This window comes from Eptatretus burgeri, chromosome 3 (genome assembly GCF_056783735.1).
Source record: "Eptatretus burgeri isolate ZD-2024b chromosome 3, Ebu_testis_v1, whole genome shotgun sequence".
Taxonomy (NCBI): Eukaryota; Metazoa; Chordata; class Myxini; order Myxiniformes; family Myxinidae; genus Eptatretus; species Eptatretus burgeri.
The window spans coordinates 31714951-31735167 of record NC_140963.1 but is presented as its reverse complement, the minus strand read 5'-3'; the positions used below and the strand labels follow the sequence as shown (position 1 = coordinate 31735167).

General features: G+C 43.5%; 2 long non-coding RNA genes across 2 annotated transcripts in view; one reads left to right on the top strand and one right to left on the bottom strand.

Annotated features, from left to right (window-relative positions):
* Positions 1–20217, top strand: part of LOC147029635 (uncharacterized) — a 94555-nt gene that overhangs the window by 16991 nt on the left and 57347 nt on the right. The window lies entirely within an intron of this gene.
* LOC147029634 (uncharacterized) overlaps positions 15438–20217 on the bottom strand; it is a 66781-nt gene continuing 62001 nt past the window's right edge. The window contains exon 5 of the long non-coding RNA XR_015055992.1: positions 15438–15578. This is a non-coding gene — a long non-coding RNA (uncharacterized LOC147029634). The remainder of the gene's footprint in view (positions 15579–20217) is intronic.

Here is a 20217-nt window from a genome sequence, read left to right as displayed (position 1 = left end):
TAGCCTCATAAATAAGGGAACCCTCAAAAATGAATTTTCGTCAATTGTGCCAAAAGCGATTTCCGCACCCAATCAGAATGGCTTCTAGACGACGCATTACACTGTCAGACGACACATTATGGCTTATATGAAACATAATCTCATGCTGGTTCCATGTATGTATCTAAAATTAATATAACATGTTGAGTACATGTACTGTATCGTCTTATTAACCGTTCATTACTGTGTTGTAGAAGTTTCAATAAAGCTTATTTTTAAGACATTTTTTTTTTCTTCTGCCAAATAGTCCAGAATAAGAATCTGACTTAATTTGTTATCCATATATATAGTATCCAAATACAATTTAATCCAGATAACATGAACACACATGATGTTATCACACTATAAACAACAGAACGCTATTCACAAAATCAAAAGCAGGGTTGGGTTTTAAAAATAAAATAAATTGCTGAGAACATTATTCATGTTAATATCGCTGGTATATTCTTTCCCACTCTTAATAATATAGTAATGTATTTTACAATACATATAAATGTGCTCCATTCATACTTATTTCCCAAATTCTGATTACAAACAATGATTGAAACCAACATTATATTTACTTATAGTAGGTAATAACAGTCTGTAACATTGTTCCTTTTACCAAGCAATAACACAGTATATCTTTCATATACATATTTCAAGGTATCTCTGTTGATATATTATCATGATCATACAGTTTCATTGCGTTCATCAGGTAAGTAACAATATCAGGAGATTTTACTGTCATCCATTTCAATCAATGTCAACAGCTAATGGTTCAGCTATGTTCTTCAATCTTGGTCAGACTCCGAGCTGTCACCAGGTAAGTACTTCTATTCCTCTGGTATGCTGTCATCATCTGATTCATCATCTCCATCATCACTGGTGTTCACTGATTCAGCAATATCTGTCAACTGCTGTGGGAGAACACACCCCTCATACCGGAGAGGCTCCAGTTTTTGGTTGACAAGTGCCCAACCGTGTCCGTCACCAGCATCGGGATATCAGGGTTGGCAATGGATATGGCCTTCTTCCATATCCCAACCTGGAAGTTCACTCTCCTGATGTGCTGCTCCAGACTCTTTCTCCATGGAGGATGAGTAGCCAGGTCAACATTACTTGAGTGGGTGAGATGATCATCATCTTTGGCACACAGCTCACTCATTCTCAAGAATCGCAACTCATCTACACTTCAAACACGAGATCTTCCATACAAAGCACAAGTGAACTCATTGAGATTATCCATATGCAATTTAGGATGTGATAACATCGCGGATATCCAAGATATTGGACTAATTTTGGCATCAAGTGGAATGCTGTTGGCATTGGCATGTCACCTCATGGTTAATTAGCAGGATATATAACAAGAAACAGGTTAAAATAAGCTTTATTGAAAACTCCACAACACAGTAATGGGCAGTTAATAAGATGATACAGTACATGTACTCATGTTATATAAGCTCTTGGATATATTAATTTTAGACACATACATGGAACCAGCATCAGATTATGTTTCATATAAGCCATAATATGTGTAGTCTGACAGTGTAATGCATCGTCTAGAAGCCATTCTGATTGGGTACGGAAATCGCTTTTGGCACAATTGATGAAAATTCATTTTTGAGGGTACCCCTTTTCATGAGGCTAAAACAGGTAGTGCATCCCAATATTTTCAATGTTAACATTCAAATTCGTATTCAGCATATCCAGACACTTCAAAAAAACAGTTTTGTTGGGAGGTGGGGGGAGGGGGGTGCACGGTGGCCCTATCTAGCCCATGGCCTAAAAGTTTTTCGATTTGCACTCCTCAAGATAAAACCAGAAATGGATGAAGAAGAAGAAGAAGAACCAGAAAACTCTCACTTGAATAGTTACAATGCAATGTCCTCAACTTTGGTTGAGAGAAAGAAAGGATGGGATTACCTGATTGGTGGAACCATCGAGCATCATGAATATAATGAGTAGGTGGAAATGGAACGGAAATGAACTATCATGAATAATGAATAGGCGGAGATGAATCGCCAAAGCACTGGTGGGAACATAATGTGAATTAGCTGAGGGCTTGTAGGGGGGTGGGGGAGGTGGAGGGAGATGGGGATGAGGGGTGGGGAGGGGGATGTGGGGTGGGGTTGGGGGGTGGGGAGGGGGGATGTGGGGTGGGGTTGGGGGGTGAGGTGGGGGTATCCTCTCCTGCATTTTTTTTCATTTATTTATTTTCATGTTTTTTTTTTTTTTCATTTACGGACACTTTCCAAAGATTCTGTGATTTTTTCCCGGTTCACAGAATCCTTTCCGATGGTTCTGTGATTTTTTTTTCCCGGTTCACAGAACCCTTTCCGATGGTTCAGTGATTTTTTTTTCCAAGAGTTCTGTGATTTGGCACGCAAAGTTACCGCGCTTCCCCATTGTCTTGGGTCGCTCACCTACATTTGTTTTTCATTTGTTTTTTTTTGCATTTACTTATATTTTCATTTATTGATGATTTTTAGCAGTTCTCTAATTTTTCTCAGTGTACCGGCTTCAATTTCCGTTGGTCCGTGACATTTCAGGTTTCTACTTCACTCGGAAGATATGGAACTTTAATATCAATAATTATAATGAGCTTTATTTATGTATATTAGTGCAAGACTGTACGTGCATGGCTGTACGTGCAAAAAAAAAAACTTTCCCGTACGTGCGTGGCCATACGTGCAAAAAAAAGAAGAAAAAAAAAAAGAATAATTGTGACGTCAATCGTGATGTCATAGCACCGTGTCCTGTCATTGGTTTGGTAAATAAATGGCCATAACTTGGGAACCACTTGTCCGATTAATATCAAACCTTGAAAAGGCAGATACTCAGGGCCCCAGCAATATAGCTGGCAAGTTTCAACGAGATTTGACCAGTGGTTGTTGAGAAACGGCGGTCACAGACACAGACACACAGACACAGACAGACACACACACACAGAGATTGCTGGAATTATAGATAGATATACATGTATATGTATGTATGTATATATATGTATGTATGTATGTATGTATGTATGTATGTATGTATATATATATATATATATATATATATATATATATATTTGTGAGGAGGAGTGATGTAAGGGACACATCAGCCATTTTGGAGTTAATGCCATATAGCACTATTTTAACCCTTACCCTATCATCGGAGCCTATCATCATCATATCATTAAAAAATATCACTTACATCACTCCTCCTCGCAGGGCCTCGTATGTATATATGTATATGTATATGTATATGTATATGTATATATATATATATATATATATATATATATATATATATTCATAACGTTCTCCGACCTGAGACCAGCACCTTGACTGTGTGCAGCTCCCAGAAGAACTATTTCACAGTGCTAATTGCAAAGATGTAATTGCAATTTCAGATGCTGTCAGAAGTGCATGGAAAAGTGCAGTTACTAACCGGTTTCACCCTTATTGGAGCATCATCAGGGCAACATGACAAGCTTCCATACACTTAGGACAAAACCTTTCAGTTTTTGAAACCACTTGGCCCTCTCTCTCTCCCATTGGCCTCCCCCACCTTCTCCACTCCCTTTCGATCTCATTACTCATCACCTCTTTCGATCTCATCACCTCTTGTTGCTCCACTACCACAGCCAGCACTTCTTTGTGCTGCCATCTATATCTTCTTACTGCCAGTGCAACTGAGCGTGCACTCAATGCATGCTGCTTCGTTCCTCAACCTCCACACCAACAGCAGCTCTCCTCCTGCAACAACCCCCACACCCACAAATTTGCTGGTGATGGAAGCACATCATACGTTTCCCGCAACAGGATTGGCTCCATCCTCCTCCTTTCTTCTCACCTCATTGTCAACCATCTTCTTCCTACTTTCCTTCACACATGACTCCCCATATATCATGCTTCATCCACCCCAAACCCTGCTTCCCATGTTGCACCATTCTCATCACCTCCCGTTGTTGCAACTGCTCCTCCATTTCATCCACTTCCGACTTGCCTTCTTCTCTGGGAGAGCATTCTTCATGACTGGATCACTCGAATCCCGCCCATCATAAACTCCCTCACCCTCACCACCTGATACTCCTCAGTTGATGATGTCAAGAGCCTCCTGTTGACTTAAGTGTTGAGGTGGCTGGCTTAAGAGCTTAGGGTCTTGAGCTTGAGCCCCTGTCGTGCTGTTGAAACAACACCAGGTCAGGATTGCCCGGAACCATCTTGCACTCACCGTGTCGGGATTGCTCGTCTTACTTTATGTCTGATGCAACCTATAACTCCCGGGCGAGCTTTATTCTCTCTTTCTTGCAAACTAACTTCATACAACTTTCAACATGAACTTTTCTTACTCATTTTCACTCAATAACTTTACATTCTCTCCCTCTCTTATTTCTCATTCATCTCATTTCCTCAGAAACCTTCAATGAAATATGATAAAGTCCGAAAAGTTAATTGCCCCGAGTTCCCGACATTTTGGAGTGCGAAGAATCTCGAGTGACCTGACTGTCTCTGCTGCAAATGAGAGAGTGTATGTGGGGGGGGGGGGCTCAGGAAGTCATAGTATCTGCCCCTCCCAACCAAAACCCTTGCCTTTTGAATCAATGTGACACTTTTTCAATTCATTTTACCAACATTTGTGGTCTTTCTTCGAATCTTTCCTCTGTGTTGAACATCATTTAGCAAGTACCTCTCCCAATATCTTGCTTCTCTCAGTGAACAAATTGTCACATGATGTTGTTGTTAATTATTTTAACATTTCAAACTACAACTGTCACTCACGTTTCCGCTTCAAAGGAGGAGTCTCTGTCCATTCCAACATCAACACACCTTGTGGACCTTGAATCTCCAAACTTTGATCTCATCTGACTTAAGATTTATCTCCCGACCATCAATATTTTTCGCTGTTTCACTTACTGCTCTCCCAACTCTACAAACTTTATAACTTTCTTTGAGCATCTTCATTCCTGCCACGAGGCCGTAACATCCTCACACCCTCAAGCTGAATTCCTCTTTTGGGAGACTTCAATGTACACCACACGGAGTGGTTGAAATCTTCCCACATGGATGTTGGGGAAGTGGAAGCCCTTACATTTTCAATTCTCAATGATTTGGAGCAAATTATCAACCACACTACCCATATTCCAGATCGTCATGATCACTCTTCCAGTAATTTTGGAATTGTTCGTCACCTCCAATCTTTCAAGTCTATCTGTCCTACCAATTCTTGGTTCAATAATTCTCGCTCTGTGGCCATTTGTGCGAGGGATGCGGGATATCGGACATGTAAAAACTCCTCTTCCTCGGACTCTCATTCGGCCTTCATATCTGCCAGAAATTATTGCAAACATGTTATTAGTGAGGCCAAGCATTCCTTCATCAAAAATAAATGTGACAACCTCTCATCTTCTTCCACGACTAGGTATTTCTGATTCTCAGTTTAACTGAGTATCTCCAACAACTTCTGTCGCCCTACCTTTCCTCCACTTTTCTGTTACAATGATACTATCGCTTTCTCTCTGACTTATAAAGCGACTCTTTTTGGTTCTCTTTTGTCCTCTAATTCCACATTGGATGACTCTAACATTACAACTCCCCCTGATGAACCCCTTACCAATCATGTGCCCCTCCTTGTCATCTCTTCATGCAGTTAAAAAGTCCTCCTCTCTCTGGATACAAATAATGCCTATGGACAAGATGGCATTCCTCCTCATGTCTTGAAGGAATGTGCTTCAGAACATGTACAGTACCTGTACTTGCTCGTTTTGTTTCGTTTTTATTTAAAAAAAAAAACCTAAACTTTTCCTCTTACCTGGATACATTCCTTAGTACAGACTATTTTAAAGAAGGGTGAACTTTCAAACCCTTCTAAGTACCGTCATATTGCTTTGACTTCTACTGTTTCCAAAGCCTTTGAATGTCTTCTCAATTCACATTTTCTCAAGAATCTTGAATCTCAGTTTACTATCTGACCACCAATATGGCTTTCGCAAGGCTAGATCGACAGGTGATATCCTTTCTTACATTACGAATGTCTGGGCCTCTTCGGTGAGAGAATTTGGGGAATCTTTTGTTGTCGGCCTTGATATCTCAAAAGCCTTTGTCAGAGTTTGGCATCGGGGTCTGATATCCAAGCATCCCTCTTTCGGCTTTCCTACTTCACTCTGCTCTCTCATATTGAGCTTCTTTCCAACAATTCCAGCTCCATCATTGTTGATGGTTCAACATCTCGCTCCTTCCCTATCAACGGCGGTATCCCTCAGGGTTCCGCCCTGTCTCCTCCACTCTTCCATGTTTTTGTCAATGACCTTTCTTCCAAAAATAATCAAATGCATTAATTTGTACGCTGATGACTCAACAATCCATTCCTCCATATCTTTCCCATCTGTCCCGTCTTTCCTCACTCGATCTACATCTCGTTTCATCTCGGCCACCTCTTTAAATTCGGATTTGGACGAGATCTCCCAGTGGGGCAAATGTTATCAACTTGCGTTTAATGTTTCTAAAACTCAAATTATTTAAATCTCTCTCTCTGAAACTCCTCTCAACTCTCCAATCTCCTTCAAAAGCTCCAGAATTACACCACGTGATACAATAAACCTATGAGGTATTACCCTAACATCAAATTTATCCTGACATCCACACATGATGCAAATGGCTAAGTCTGCTTCGAAGAAACCCAGAGTCCTGTTTCGATGTCGAAGATTCTTCTACTCTGAACAGTTGCTTCAACTATATAAAGGATTGATTCATGCTAGTCTGGAGTATTGCTCTCATATTTGGGGAGGATCGAGTTCCACATACTTACTGGACAAAATTAAATCCTAAGTTATCCGAATTATCAGCTCTCCCAATCTTTTATTTTTGTATATAAAACGCATAACAAAAGGGGAGGGAGAGGGAAGCACAAAACAGTGGGGAACAGAGACATTAGGATATCTGTGGAAGGGAGAGGGATGGGGCGGGGAACACGGGGTATACAAGATGGACACCACAGGGACTTTTATGAAGGATAGCAGGGAATTTGAAGGAGGGAGGTTTGGGGTGGATTAACGGGGGTAGAAAAGATCATGGTTTTGGATGGTGGAAGATAAGAAGTGGTGGTGAACAGCTGTTTTGAAGAAATGGATTTAAAAGAGTGAGGGCGTTTATTCCAAAGGCGGGGAAAAAGAGGAATGAAAGGGTGAAGGTGAGCAGTGATTCTTGATTTTGGTAGTTTCCCCAGAAGGGGGTTGCTGGCGGACTTTGAGCGCCCTGTGGAAATATGGTGGTTTGGGGGGGGGCAGGTCACAGCCAGAGCAGGGGGGGCAAGGCCAGATAGGAGATGGTAGAAGACAGGCCACTGACCTGCCTGTGGTGAGAGAGTGAGAGACCCAAAGACTCAGCTTTATCGCGGGAGATACCAATGATCCTAAATGCCTTGATTTCCACAGCGTGAAGCCAAGAAAGGTGAGAGGCAGGAGCACCAGTCCAGAGGGGAGAGCAGTACTCCATCAGGCTGCAGACGAAAGCTTTGTATGTGGTCAGGAGCTCAGGTGTGCCAAGGAAGGACTTTGCAGGATGGAGGATGCCCAGATGGTGACTGGGTTTGGAGGCCAGCTTGAAATGTCCTCAAAACTCGAACCGCTCAAATTATGCCGCAAAGTTGACTCTCTCTTTTTCTATAGATATTACTTCGGTTTCTGCTCCCAAGAACTTGCTGCTTGTGTACCTCCACCATTAGCAAGACCACAAAGTACTCGACAAGCCACGCCATCGCATGATCGTTGTGTGGCCATTGGCAACTCGAGGGCGGACCGTGATGATGTTTGTTTCTTCCCCTTCACTGCCAGACTCTGGAACTCTTCACCTTCTCATGTCTTTCCAAACACTTATGACCTTCCCCTTTTCAAAAAGCAGATTTTGTGACTTCCTCAAAAACTCTGACTCTTCTCTCTTTCTTCACTTTTATATCAATACAGTTCTTTCATTGAAGGTCTGGCTTCAATGAGGACTCTTAATCCATCCATGACTGCAACCTTCAACATTGAAAAAAAAATCGAAAAATAAAAAGGTGGCTTGATTCAGCCTGTCGTCCTTTCGAAGTCAGCAAAATGAGTACCAGCTTATTGGTAACGGGTACTGAATCGGCAGCATAGCCACACTTCCAGAAAATGATGCAACCAGCAGCCACAGGCTGCATGTAAAGCAACAACATTGATGTTCAGGGAAACCGAAATTTTCCACCCTGACCATAGAAAGCAATATTTGTCAAACAGCGTGGCACTCACAACCCACTCACAAAAACCTCCATCCTCTCTACATGCCCAATCGCAATATAAATCATCAATGGCCACAATACTCGTGGCATTAATCCAAACTTCAATCACCATATCTTCAACTTTCCTGGCAAAGCACTTCCACCAATCCTCTCAGAAGCTTGTCCCTTACATCCTTCATCCTTCCCACATCATTCAACTCCACCATATACCATCTTCCCAAGCTCTTCATGGGGGCCTTGGCCAATGATGGAACCTCATCTTCTCCCAGCTCCATGATCCACCACCCCTCGTCTCACCACAACACTCTTTGACTTTCTTGCCTTAAAGCCCATCTTTGCCCACCGCATCAAACTGTACAACCACTCCAGCACCTCAACTGCTGCATCCGCTAACTGTTGGACAACTGTCAGGTCATCCATGAATGCAAACATTGCTGGCAGGCTCTGACCAGGGGCAAGCTCCACTTCTTTCCCATGTCCACTCACAGCACGCATCAGCAACTCCATAACCAGCACAAACAAAATAGGGGAGATGGCATATCCCATCGGGATCCCCACTTCCAACTTCTGCCTCTGTTATGTAGGACTGTTACAAACATAATCACAAACTGATCATAATATGCCATCAAAAAATCCCAAAAGCTTCGTGGCACCCAAAATAAATCCATGGCATATCTGATCAAGGCGTGCGACACTGACCTATATGCACTCTGTAAATCCAACCATACAACTGAAACATCCTTACTTTGCCTCCTGTAATACTTGTCAGACCATTGCCGAGTGTTCAAAACATCCTGGTGAACCTGGTCTACCTGCCTTTTGTACTGAACCATCCACAAAACCATTCTCTCTGATGAAGCCTGAAAGCCACGCAACAAAGACACCCATCGATATCTTCCCATCTACATAAAGCAATGATATTGGTTTAAACTGCTCAAGTGTCACAGCCTCCTCCTGCTTTGGAATATGAACTCCTTCCTCCATACTCCATTGAATGGGCACCACTCCTTTCCTCCACACCACCTTCAGAGCCTCCCACAGATACTGCCTGATGCCTCCAGAACTCTATAAAACCTTATATTGTACTTCACTTGGTCCTGGAGCTGATGCTGCCCGTGCCTTCCTCAAAAGTACCTCACCTTCAAACATCTTCGGTTCTGATAAATCAAATGGAACTTCTGGCTCCGTCGGTCTCACCAAGCCTTATATATATCCTCCTTAATTTCATTCATCCTTGTGTCTGTGTATGTTACATGAAGGTGACCTTCCAACTCTTCCTTTGATACCTTCAGTGCACCAGACGTAGACCACCAGATCAGACCTTTTGATCCTTCATAAATCGAACCCCAAATGGGTATCTTTGGCAGTAACCACACCACTTCTGAGATTTGCCACTTAGAACAACAAAAATCAACATATTTGATGCTGTATGTGCCAATCACATGATAAAGGTGACTTTGTAAGGTTGGTGATCAAGAAAATACAATGCCCACGTAATACAGGGTTTACTTTCTATCGATCAGGGCAGATTAGCATTGTTCCTGGAGCAACTGTGGGGGTACCGTGTTTGAAATTTCGCCGATTATAAAATCAACATCATGAAAACAATTGCATATGATTGAGAGCTTTTTTTGAAGGAACAATATACTTGCATTCACTTATTATAAACTGGTTGGCCAAATCTGTTCTCGCGCTCGCATCACCCCAAGGGGGCATCCGCTGCAACACACAACATTTCTTGAATTTGCAACTTACACTGGGATTAAACAAGACTTTGTATTCCGTATTTTAGGCAAAAAGTAATCCGATGAACAAGTACTCAATTTTAGTCTTTATAGACACTGCATTAAAGGAATCGTAATCCTCGTTTTACAAAGTTAACCAGGGGGTGACCTGGAGATCAATGTTATCTCGTGGTTGTGTGCCGTTCATGATGTTGAGGATCTTGTATTCTAGTTGTATATGTGGATGTGACGGTGAATTTTGCATTGAGAATATCATTGCCAAAAACCTTAATATTTCATGGAGTATGGTTGCAATGAAAAAAAAAAAAAGGTTTCACGATGACTCTGACACCATACACTTTCCTCCGAGCATCTTACACTGGGTGAGACACCAAAGCTGCTGGCCTTGGCTACCGGCGAAGCACAATCAGTCTTTGTTGAGCAATAAGGGGCATGTAGTATGGGACACGGCCCAAACAGGACACCATTGAAATCTGGTTCCAATCACCCAGCTCCACTGCTTTGCCCGGAGGCAACAATCCACCCCCTCCCTCCTCACTCACTCCGCTGCCCTCATTCCCTTCCTCCCCAACCCAATGCATGCCTTTCCCTTTGACTGCCTCTTACTCCCCTCCCCCCCTTATTTTACCTCTTTATCTCAACCCAGCTTTTCTGTACAACTTTATTTTAACATTTCCAGGTGTAAGAAGTAGGAGTTCTTCCCCACTTTTATGTGACAGGTAGGGAAAACTGGAAAGGAAGCATAATTGCCGAGTGAAATCGGTTTGTGTTCCCACAAAAGTGAACAGAATTACAAAAAAAGTCACAATTATCCAAATCAGACTTTAACCAGCTTGATTTGCATTGAGAAATAATAATATTGCTGTTTGATATATTTCTTTATTGGCTACTTCACACCTCTTTTTCCTTTTAAGTATATATATATATATATAGATATCTTTCAGAATGTCATTGATTTTTCCAATGATAACATAAAGGGTGCCCCACAGAAAACCAGTAAATTTGGTACAGTTTATTTAAAGCAAACTTAGATGTAGTGTAAAACAAAGATACACTTTATTATATGTTAGTTTATTGATATGGCAAAATAAATCTCAATCTCAAATTTCCTGTAATTCTGGGTACAGTGGTGGCTTGTTAGTGAGTAACACTGGACTTGCTGAAGGTGGATTCAAGTCCTGCTGAAGGTGGATTCAAGTCCTGCTGAAGGCAGCAGTATTAAGGATTTGGATTCTATGATTCAGGAAGTCGAGTTCGCTTCAGAACTTGCCCCATGACTCTTGGAATTGCAAATGCAGCCCAGCTGGGTCATTAACGATCTTAACAGTTTGGAGCATCTACGTGCCCCACTTTGTCTAGTCTATTTGTGATGGTTGTCCACTCAGGGATGTTGACTGTTACCCCCTTCTCTAAATACAGGAGGTTGTTTTGAAAGATTATGGGTCATAACCCCACCCTTTCTTTTTTGTATACAAAGTCGAGGCTCGTGGAGGAGCTACTGTAGATGACATAATGAACCAGGACATAACAGTGGAAGAGGAGCGGGGGTGCATATCAACAGCAGAATCGAGGGACAAAATAGAGGGAGACATGGAGGAATAAAGGACGTGGGAAGAATGAGAGCAAGAGGGGTGGGGGGGGGGGGCACAGGAGGTGAACAAGATGGATACAGCTGCAAACTCTCAATCACAAAAGTGGAAGGGAAAACTGGGGAAGAAGCAGAAATGGGACAAAATAAATAAATAATAAAACCCTTCTCCTGTACTCGCAACTCAGAAATATATTATACCCAGAAAAAGCTGTTATTCTGTGGCTGATTCCAGAGTACTTTCTTCTCTCCTCATCAAACTGAGAATTATCCCTTCTCTTTTGGATTTCAGGATTACATTCGACCACGATCGACCGGGTGATGAAACTGTCACTCACAATGCCAACAAACGGTTTGTTAGCTTTGTTACAAAAATTGTTTTGTTACAAACCCAATTTTATCAATGTTGATATATTATTGAACGAAATCACCAGTTTGCAAGCAAGACGTATTTGTTGTGACTTTATGTGACTAAATTCACCGTGGAAGCCATCACGTAACGTGTATTCTGAAAGCGGATTGAAAGAGTCGGAATCTACGAAGTGGATATGATCATTAATTTGGAAGCCGGAGAGGAGACTGTGGAAGACAGAAAGACCACCGACCTACTAGTGGTGAGAGAGTAAGAGACCGAAAGACTCGGACTCATTGTGGGAGATACCAATGATCCGAAATGTCTTGGTTTCCACAGCGTGAAGCTGAGAAAGGTGAGAGGCGGGAGCACCAGCCCATAGGAGAGAGCCGTACTTAAACATGCTGTAGTTGAAAGCTTTATACATGGTCAGGAGCTCAGGTGTGTCAAAGAAGGACTTTACATGATGGAGGATGCCCAATCTTCGACTGGCTTTGGAGGACTACTTGGAGATGTGGATTTCCTAGGAAAGATCATGGCATAAAATGAGCCTAAAAGTTTGAATGAAAGGACTTCTTCAAGAAAATTGTTGAGAAAGTAGATGGGGGGGTGCCATTGGTCCTTTCAGAGAGACATCGTGAGTGTGTGAGAGATTTGTCAGGGTTGAAAGACATGTTCCAAGTGTTGGACCAGCTTGTGATTTTATCCAGATCTGCAGAGAGTGAAGAGGCTGCTGCTTGCTGATCAGATGGTACAAGAGAGGGTGGAGTCATCAGAAAAGAGATAAACAGGATTTTCCAGAGTCGGAGAAATCATTGATGAAAATGAGAAAAAGCACTGGGTGCAGAACACGCCTTGAGGAACTCCAGACTGGACAGAAAGAGGGGATGAGAGAACTCCATTTAGGGCCACATGTTGACTGCGACAGGAGAGGAAGTCTGCGAGCCATGAGTGGAGATTGTTTTGGATACCATGGGAAGAGAGTTTGGTGAGCAGGGCAGGGTGTCAGACAGTATCGAAAGCACATGATATGCTTAAGGAGATGGCTCTGATCTCATGTCTGGCATTGAGGACCTCTATTCATTGTTGGGAGAGCAGAAGCAGCATATCCAGGTTCGAGTGACCTGGTCTGAATCCAAATTGATGATTGGAAATCAGGCCATTGGAGTTCAGGAAGTATTTAATGGTGGAAGCAATTATGGATTCCATATCCTTGCTGATGATTGGCAAAAGGCTGATTGGTCTGCCATTGCAGGGATCTGTTTTTGCACCTTTTTTATGCAAAGTAGTCATGAGAGCTGATTTCCAAGCTGAAGGCAGATGACCTTGAGCAAATGAGAGGGTGAATAGAACAGACAGAGGATGAGCAAGAGCAGCAGAGCAGGTTTTTTAGGGGAGTATCTACGGAGAGTATCCGTGCACCCCCCCCCCCCCCGCCCCCACGACTCTCCCAAACCAACTTTTTTCCACATCTCCCAAACCAACACTGTGAATCGGAGCTTCCTTTTATGGTCGTATTACACATTTGAGATGTTAACAAAAAAAAAAAATTCCCGGCATTCTGGCGATACTCAAGATGGCGTCCAAAACGGCCGCCAAAATGGGTAAAATCATATAATACGGTTTATAACGTCTCAAAAATGTGACAAATTGGAAAAATACTCATTGGGATTTTGTTCCTGATCATTAGTTACTAGTTTCTGATAATTATTGGCTGTATACTGCTTTCTGCATTTTGGGTGGTATTGGGCCTCTGTTGCAAACAAATCAAATCCTCGGATTTGCCTGAAGAGCCACTCATGATTGTTCTCTTCTGCTATTTGCAGCACTCTCGGCCATCCATCACGTTCAAATGAAGAGGTGCCTTCCTTTGTGTCGATGCTTGCCTTTTTCACATGGATTCAGCCTTCAGTATTGCAGAAAATACAATCAGGTTAAAAAAATGATCATTTCTGATGCTTTCTTGTACTTTAACCTTCCTTCTTGGCTGGTAGATGGTCCAGGAGCTTCAGGATCGTTAGATGGTTTACTAGCTGTTAACCTATGTAGGTTCAGGGTAAATCTTTGGTAACATCCTCGGTGATGGCCCTCGTTCTCATGGATGTCATCACGAATGCCCTAACAGATATCTGTCATTCGATATGAAGAACCTGGTGGTTCAGCTAAAGGCCCTGTCACACCTTGACGTTTTAGCCAGCGTATGGCAAGGTATCAAAATGTATGTAAAACGTTGGTGTACGCTGAACTAGTGATGTTTTTTTTTTAAAGTTTTGGGCATATAATAACGTGTTGGACGTATGCATAATGTATTAGTAACGTACACAGAACGTTTCAATCACATATAGATAACTGATACCAACGAATGCTGAGTGTGTTGTCTGCGTTCACAACCTATGCCCAACGATAGTCTAACTTATGCATAGCGCGGCAGCGTATCGCCGACGATCACGTGGTGTAGGCTATTAATAGGCTGCGGATCGACGATTCAAATCATAACCGCACGAGACATCGAAGTGTGAAGCCGCTGTCACACCTTGACGATTTAGCCAGCATATGCCGACGTATGAAAAATTTGCCGAACCAAGCTGGCACACGTCGAATACCTTATGGGTAAGTTTTGTACATGTTAAGAACACGCTGGCATACGTCGTCATACGCAGAGTATGTCTAAATTTTCAGCATGTTGAAAATTTATCGACATACTCAGCGTATGACACACATTCCGCATACGCTGGCCATAAGTTGTAGGCACGTTGCGCGATCATTGACACACGTCGACACACGTTACTCATAAGTCGAAACATGTCAAGGTAATGGTTAGCGTCAGTGTTCCAGACTCGCTGGTTTTTTTTTTCTTTCTTCTTTTCTTTGGTATGATGGTGATGTTGACACTTTGACTTCTAGTGCGGTTATGATTTAAATCGTTGAGCGGCAGCCTATTAATTATATTATATTATAACTGCACTCGAAATCGAGTGTCAACATCACCGTCATACCGAATTTTTTTTTTTTTTAAAAACCAGGGAGTCTGGAACACTGACGCTAACCATTACCTTGACGTGTTTCGACTTGTGAGTAACTTACAAGTAACGTGTGTGGACGTGTGTCAATTATCGCGTATCGTGCCTACAACTTATGGCCAGCGTATGTGGAACATGTGAGTCATACGCTGGCATACGTCGAAAAATTTAAAGCATGGAAAATTTGTCTAACACCTTGGCATACTATGATGTATGCCAGTGTACTACGACGTATGCCAGCGTGCTCTTAACGTATACAAACTTACCCATAACGTATTCGACGTGTGCCAGCGTTTTAGCCAAATTTTTCATACGTCAGGCATATGCTGGCTAAATCGTCATGGTGTGACAGGGCCTTAAGCGACGATCCCGTATATTTTTGAGAAGTGCCAATCTATCATTTGGAATTGTCAAGTCTGAAAAATATGTGAACGATCCATGCTTTATTTCAGACATGAATGACACAATGTTCCCATTTGCGTTTTCTTTTCATTTCAACAACTTTCTTTTGACTATTACATTAAACTATTTCTTGCTTGTCTGACATCTTGACTTGTGATCTTGATCTTGACTCGCTACGGTCTTGCTAAGCCAATTAATCTAACCTGGAAAGAGAAAAAAAAAATACACATAAAAAGATTAGTACACATAATACTTCATCATCACACCATTTGAAAGCCTTTATCCCTGAGCAGGGGTCAGCTTTTTACAGGCTCCAATCATGGTACCCTTTCTTGTGGCAATGTTTTTATGGCTGGATGCCATTCCTGATGCCAACCCTTTAGTTGCCTTTGATCCTGCAGGGATAATTACCAGTATACTGGTGCTCATTTTGGTGACCTTTGTAGGGATGACAGGCTGAGTCAACCCCACTGATGCTAACTCGGTGGCTGGCGGGGCTTGAACTCAGGACCCTGAGTATCCCAAGCTACCACCTTAATGACTAAGCCACACCAGGCTCATACACCTTATACTTGAGTGTATGTAAATATTCAAAGTGCATCGGGGTGTGTATATGGGTGTGTTTGTGTGGTTGGGGGTGTGTGGGTGTATTTTCTGGCTTTCAAATTGTCTGCCATCTTCAATTCCAAGTACGATGACAATAATGGACATCCTTGATAAGAATTACAAGACGAATATTCCATGGTTCTGCCCCTCTATTATTATTATTACATGAATGATTATTTGAAGCTGACATTTGATATTTACTATGATTTTACCATTTTTAAAACCATTTTGAACTCCATCTTGGATTTTATGGATGGCAACAAAACATAAACCACCACAGAGGCCTATTAGTTTCTAATAATCAGGAACATATATTACAGTTAATCCAAATATTAATTTACTTTGTATTATTCTTAGTTCCAGTCTGATAAAAAAAATTCTATGATTTTGCCTATTGTGGCGGCCATTTTGGAATTTAAACATTGTAACAAAATTATATCATGAGGTATTAATTACTAATGATGAGAAACACATTATTACAATGAATAATTTCAATTTTGTCACAGTTTTTGGCTGTTGTATATAATTTTCTATGATTTCACCCACTTTGACGGCCATATTGGACGCCATCTTGAATATCGCCAGAGTGCTGGGAATTTTTTTGTTTAACATCTCAAATGTGCAATAGTACCATAAAAGGAAGACAGAAAGACCACCGACCTACTTGTGGTGAGAGAGTAAGAGACCGAAAGACTCGGACTCGGACTCATTCACTCGGACTCAACTCATAAAAAGTTGGTTTGGTAGAGTCCTGGGGAATGGGAGGTGGGGGTGCACGGATACCCTCGGTAGATACTTGACTATTTAGGACACGTGGGCTGATGCCATTTGGACCGGTTGCAGATTCAGAGTCGAAGTTTGAAAACAAGCTCTCCACCTTGTCACGAGAGAAGAACACAGAGTCCAGGTACAGCTGGGTGCAACTGGTTAAGGTGGGTACCGAAAGCGATGGGTTTGGGACACAAGATTTAGAAGCAAACACGGAGTTTAGGCATTCAGCTTTTTCACGTGCAGTGCCAGCTGTGCGGCCATTTGAGGTCAGGGAGGGGATGGATAGGGAACGTACACCAGAAACAGACTTAACTCGATGTCACCAGTATTTGGAGGAGGGAGAGAGGTTTGTGGCAGACAGGAGACTTGAGATTCGAAAGATGTTGTTTCCTGGCTCTCCTGAGGGTAGACACACACTTGTTCCGAGCTTTGTGGAAGGAACTGAGATTACCTTCAGTTGGACTTGCCTTCCATGTTTCAAAGGCAAGTTGTTTCAGGACAACTGCCTCACCATTAGCTTCACTGTACCATGGGCGGGAGGAAGGGGAGGACAACTGAAGACGAGATGGGATAAATTGGTGTGTGTGAGAGAGAGCAAATTTCTTTGAAGGAATTCCCAGGACAAGTTGATGTCGGAGGAAGTAGAGATGTGAGACCAGTCTCGAAGTTTAATGGCTGCTTGAAGACCTTGCCAGTCGGCCTGAGTGAAATGCCAGACTCAACGGCGGTGAGGTGGTTCTCTAATAACACCTTTCCCTTTGACTGCCTCTTTACCAGAGAGATGTCTACTTTGACCAGCACGTGGTCAGATGAACTGATTGGAGCGGAGGAAGAGCAGCAGATATTTTCAGTGAAATTTGTCAAAATCAGATCCAGAAGAGATGGAGTACCATTGGTTGAGATCCGGGTCGGGAAGTTTACCGATTGAGTCGGTCCGAATGAGTCACAGAAATCTTTCGCTGAAGTGCCATGACAGGTGAGAGAGGTACCCACACCCAGATAACTGGCATGATGTCAATTTAAGTCACCACGTATGAGGAAGAGAGAGTTGGGATGAGTCGATAGTTGGTCCTTGATTTCGGCGAGTGAGGTGTAAATGGAGTCATCATTGTTTGGTGGAAGGTACAATGCACAGATAAACAAGAGGTGGGAGGGGAGGGGAAGCCGTAGCCAGAGGTATTCCTCCGGGTGTGGGGGAGTGAGGGCAGTGCATGGAGAGTGAGGAATGGAGTATTTGATTAAGAGAGCAACTCCTCCACCAGGACGAGGCTCAGGTCTGTCGTACCGGAGGAGGGAGTAACCAGGGAGAGATACTAGGGAGTCAGAGATGGCTTGAAGGAGGAAAGTTTGTGTTAAGCAGATTATGTTTACCTTGTCAGTGGCAACCTGTATGGAAAGATGTCAGGTTTGAGCAAAGGCCTCAGATGTTTGAGGTCTACACTGTACACTGTTAAGGAAGGCAGATGAGGGGAGGCTTTGGGTGCAGTGGAGGGTAGGGCAAGGGAGGAGGGGGTAGGGAAAGATATTGACAGTGTGTGGGGGATTACAGAAGAGCTGGGGGAGAGGGCTTGATGAGGAGGAGGAGAAAAGGCTCGGTGGTGATGGGATGAGATGGGAGAGGTGGGGAGAGAGGCGGGATGAGACTTGGTAGCTGGTATGGTGAAGAAAGGAGCAAGCAGGAGGAGGTACAATATTTGAGGGGTTGGGAAAAGGAGGAGGTGTGAGAGGAAAGAAGGAGCATGTTTGAAATGTTGAGTGCACTGATTGAGAGAGTGAGATGTCTGTTAGGTTTTAATGGAGCCCACGGATTTGAGAGACCAACTGTCAGGTCAGGTTCGATCTGTGACCTGCTACAGGTACCATGTAAACCTGTACTAACCTGTTCCATGGTCGGGTTGTCGGCGACTAAACCGTCTCCCCCACCAGGTTTTCTGGTGAGGAGGGTGTTTGGATATGGACACCCAGCAGGATTAAAAACAAAACCTGTCAAAGGGCGGAGGAGCTCCTTGTGAGCCAACGGCCATCCATATCTAGTGCCCAACTGTGTCTGCGGACGTCCTCCTGCAGTTGGGTCACTTCTTATTAGGAGGTTGGTGGCAGGATTTGCACTCCGGCCACCGTAAAACCGTTCATTCCGCAAAACGCAAAAAAATCTGAAAACCCACTCCGTGCGAGTACCTCCTGTGCAGCTTCCCTTCGCAGGGCAGCTCACCGGATGACGGGATTGGGGCAAAGCCTTCGGGACCCCCAATCTTTGATAGGTGGGAAACCACAGGGTAACATCCCTGGGTCAGATTGCGGGAGAGTGTGTCGGAGTGGTGCTGAGGTGTCGTCCACCAGACGGCGGTCTCCTTGGGCTAACCTCAGGCGGTCCCTTCGGGTGGGTGCCTGGAATGTCCTATCCCAAAGAGAGGATGATCACCTGTCTCTGTTATCATCTGAGCTCAAGCGTTTGGACATCGGGATTGCAGCTCTCTCTGAGGTTCGGAGACCGGATTGCGGCGAGATAATGGTGGGTGGTTACACCTACTATTGGTCTGGTCGCTCTGATGGTTACCATACCCAAGGAGTTGCTGTAGCTGTGTCCAATAAGCTGACCCCAATGATGATTGAGGTAATACCGGTCAACGAGCGTATTATGAGATTAAGGATTCGTCACTCCTTAGGTGTCATTTCCCTGGTCTCTGTTTATGCTCCGACTGAGGCGAGTGATCTCACCGTGAAGGATGCATTCTACACCACACTCGAGTCTGTGGTTGATCAGTGCCCCAGACGAGATACACTTCTAGTCTTGGGGGATTTCAATGCATCGACTGGAACTGAGAGGGATGGTTACGAGACTTGTGTTGGTCCCCATGGGTCTGGAACTGTGAACCAGAATCGCACTAAGCTCCTTGACTTTGCAAGACGTTGTGGACTTAGGGTGGCTGGTTCATGGTTTCAGCTGCCACAGGCTCATTGCTGGACTGGGTATTACCAGTATTCCATATTTCAAAGGCTGTCATTAACTCTGTCATTCCAACGCTGGCGGTGTGGCAAAGGAGATTGACCATGTCCTCATTGACGGTCGTTGGAGGATGATCCAGAACTGCAGGGTCTACCGGAGTGCTCAGTTCCTCAATACTGACCACAGGCTTGTTGTAGCAACTCTAAAGCTGCACCTTAAATCCTGGATAATGGTACCATCCCAGCCGAGGTTGGATGTTGCCAAGCTCAGGGATGAGAGAGTAGCTGAGGAGTTTGCGAACAGGCTGAGTGGACACTTGGGGGGTCTGGGTGCTTTGGGGGGTCCTGAAGAGTTGTGGAGCGCCTTCAAGACCACCGTCCTTGATGTTGCCGGTGGATGCCTTGGAGCTCACCGCAGGGCAAAGAAGAATTTTGTCTCTCAAGGGACACTGGATACCATTGACCAGAGTCGCAGGGCCAGGCTGAATGGCAGAGTTGAGCTGTTCAGGGAGCTGAGGC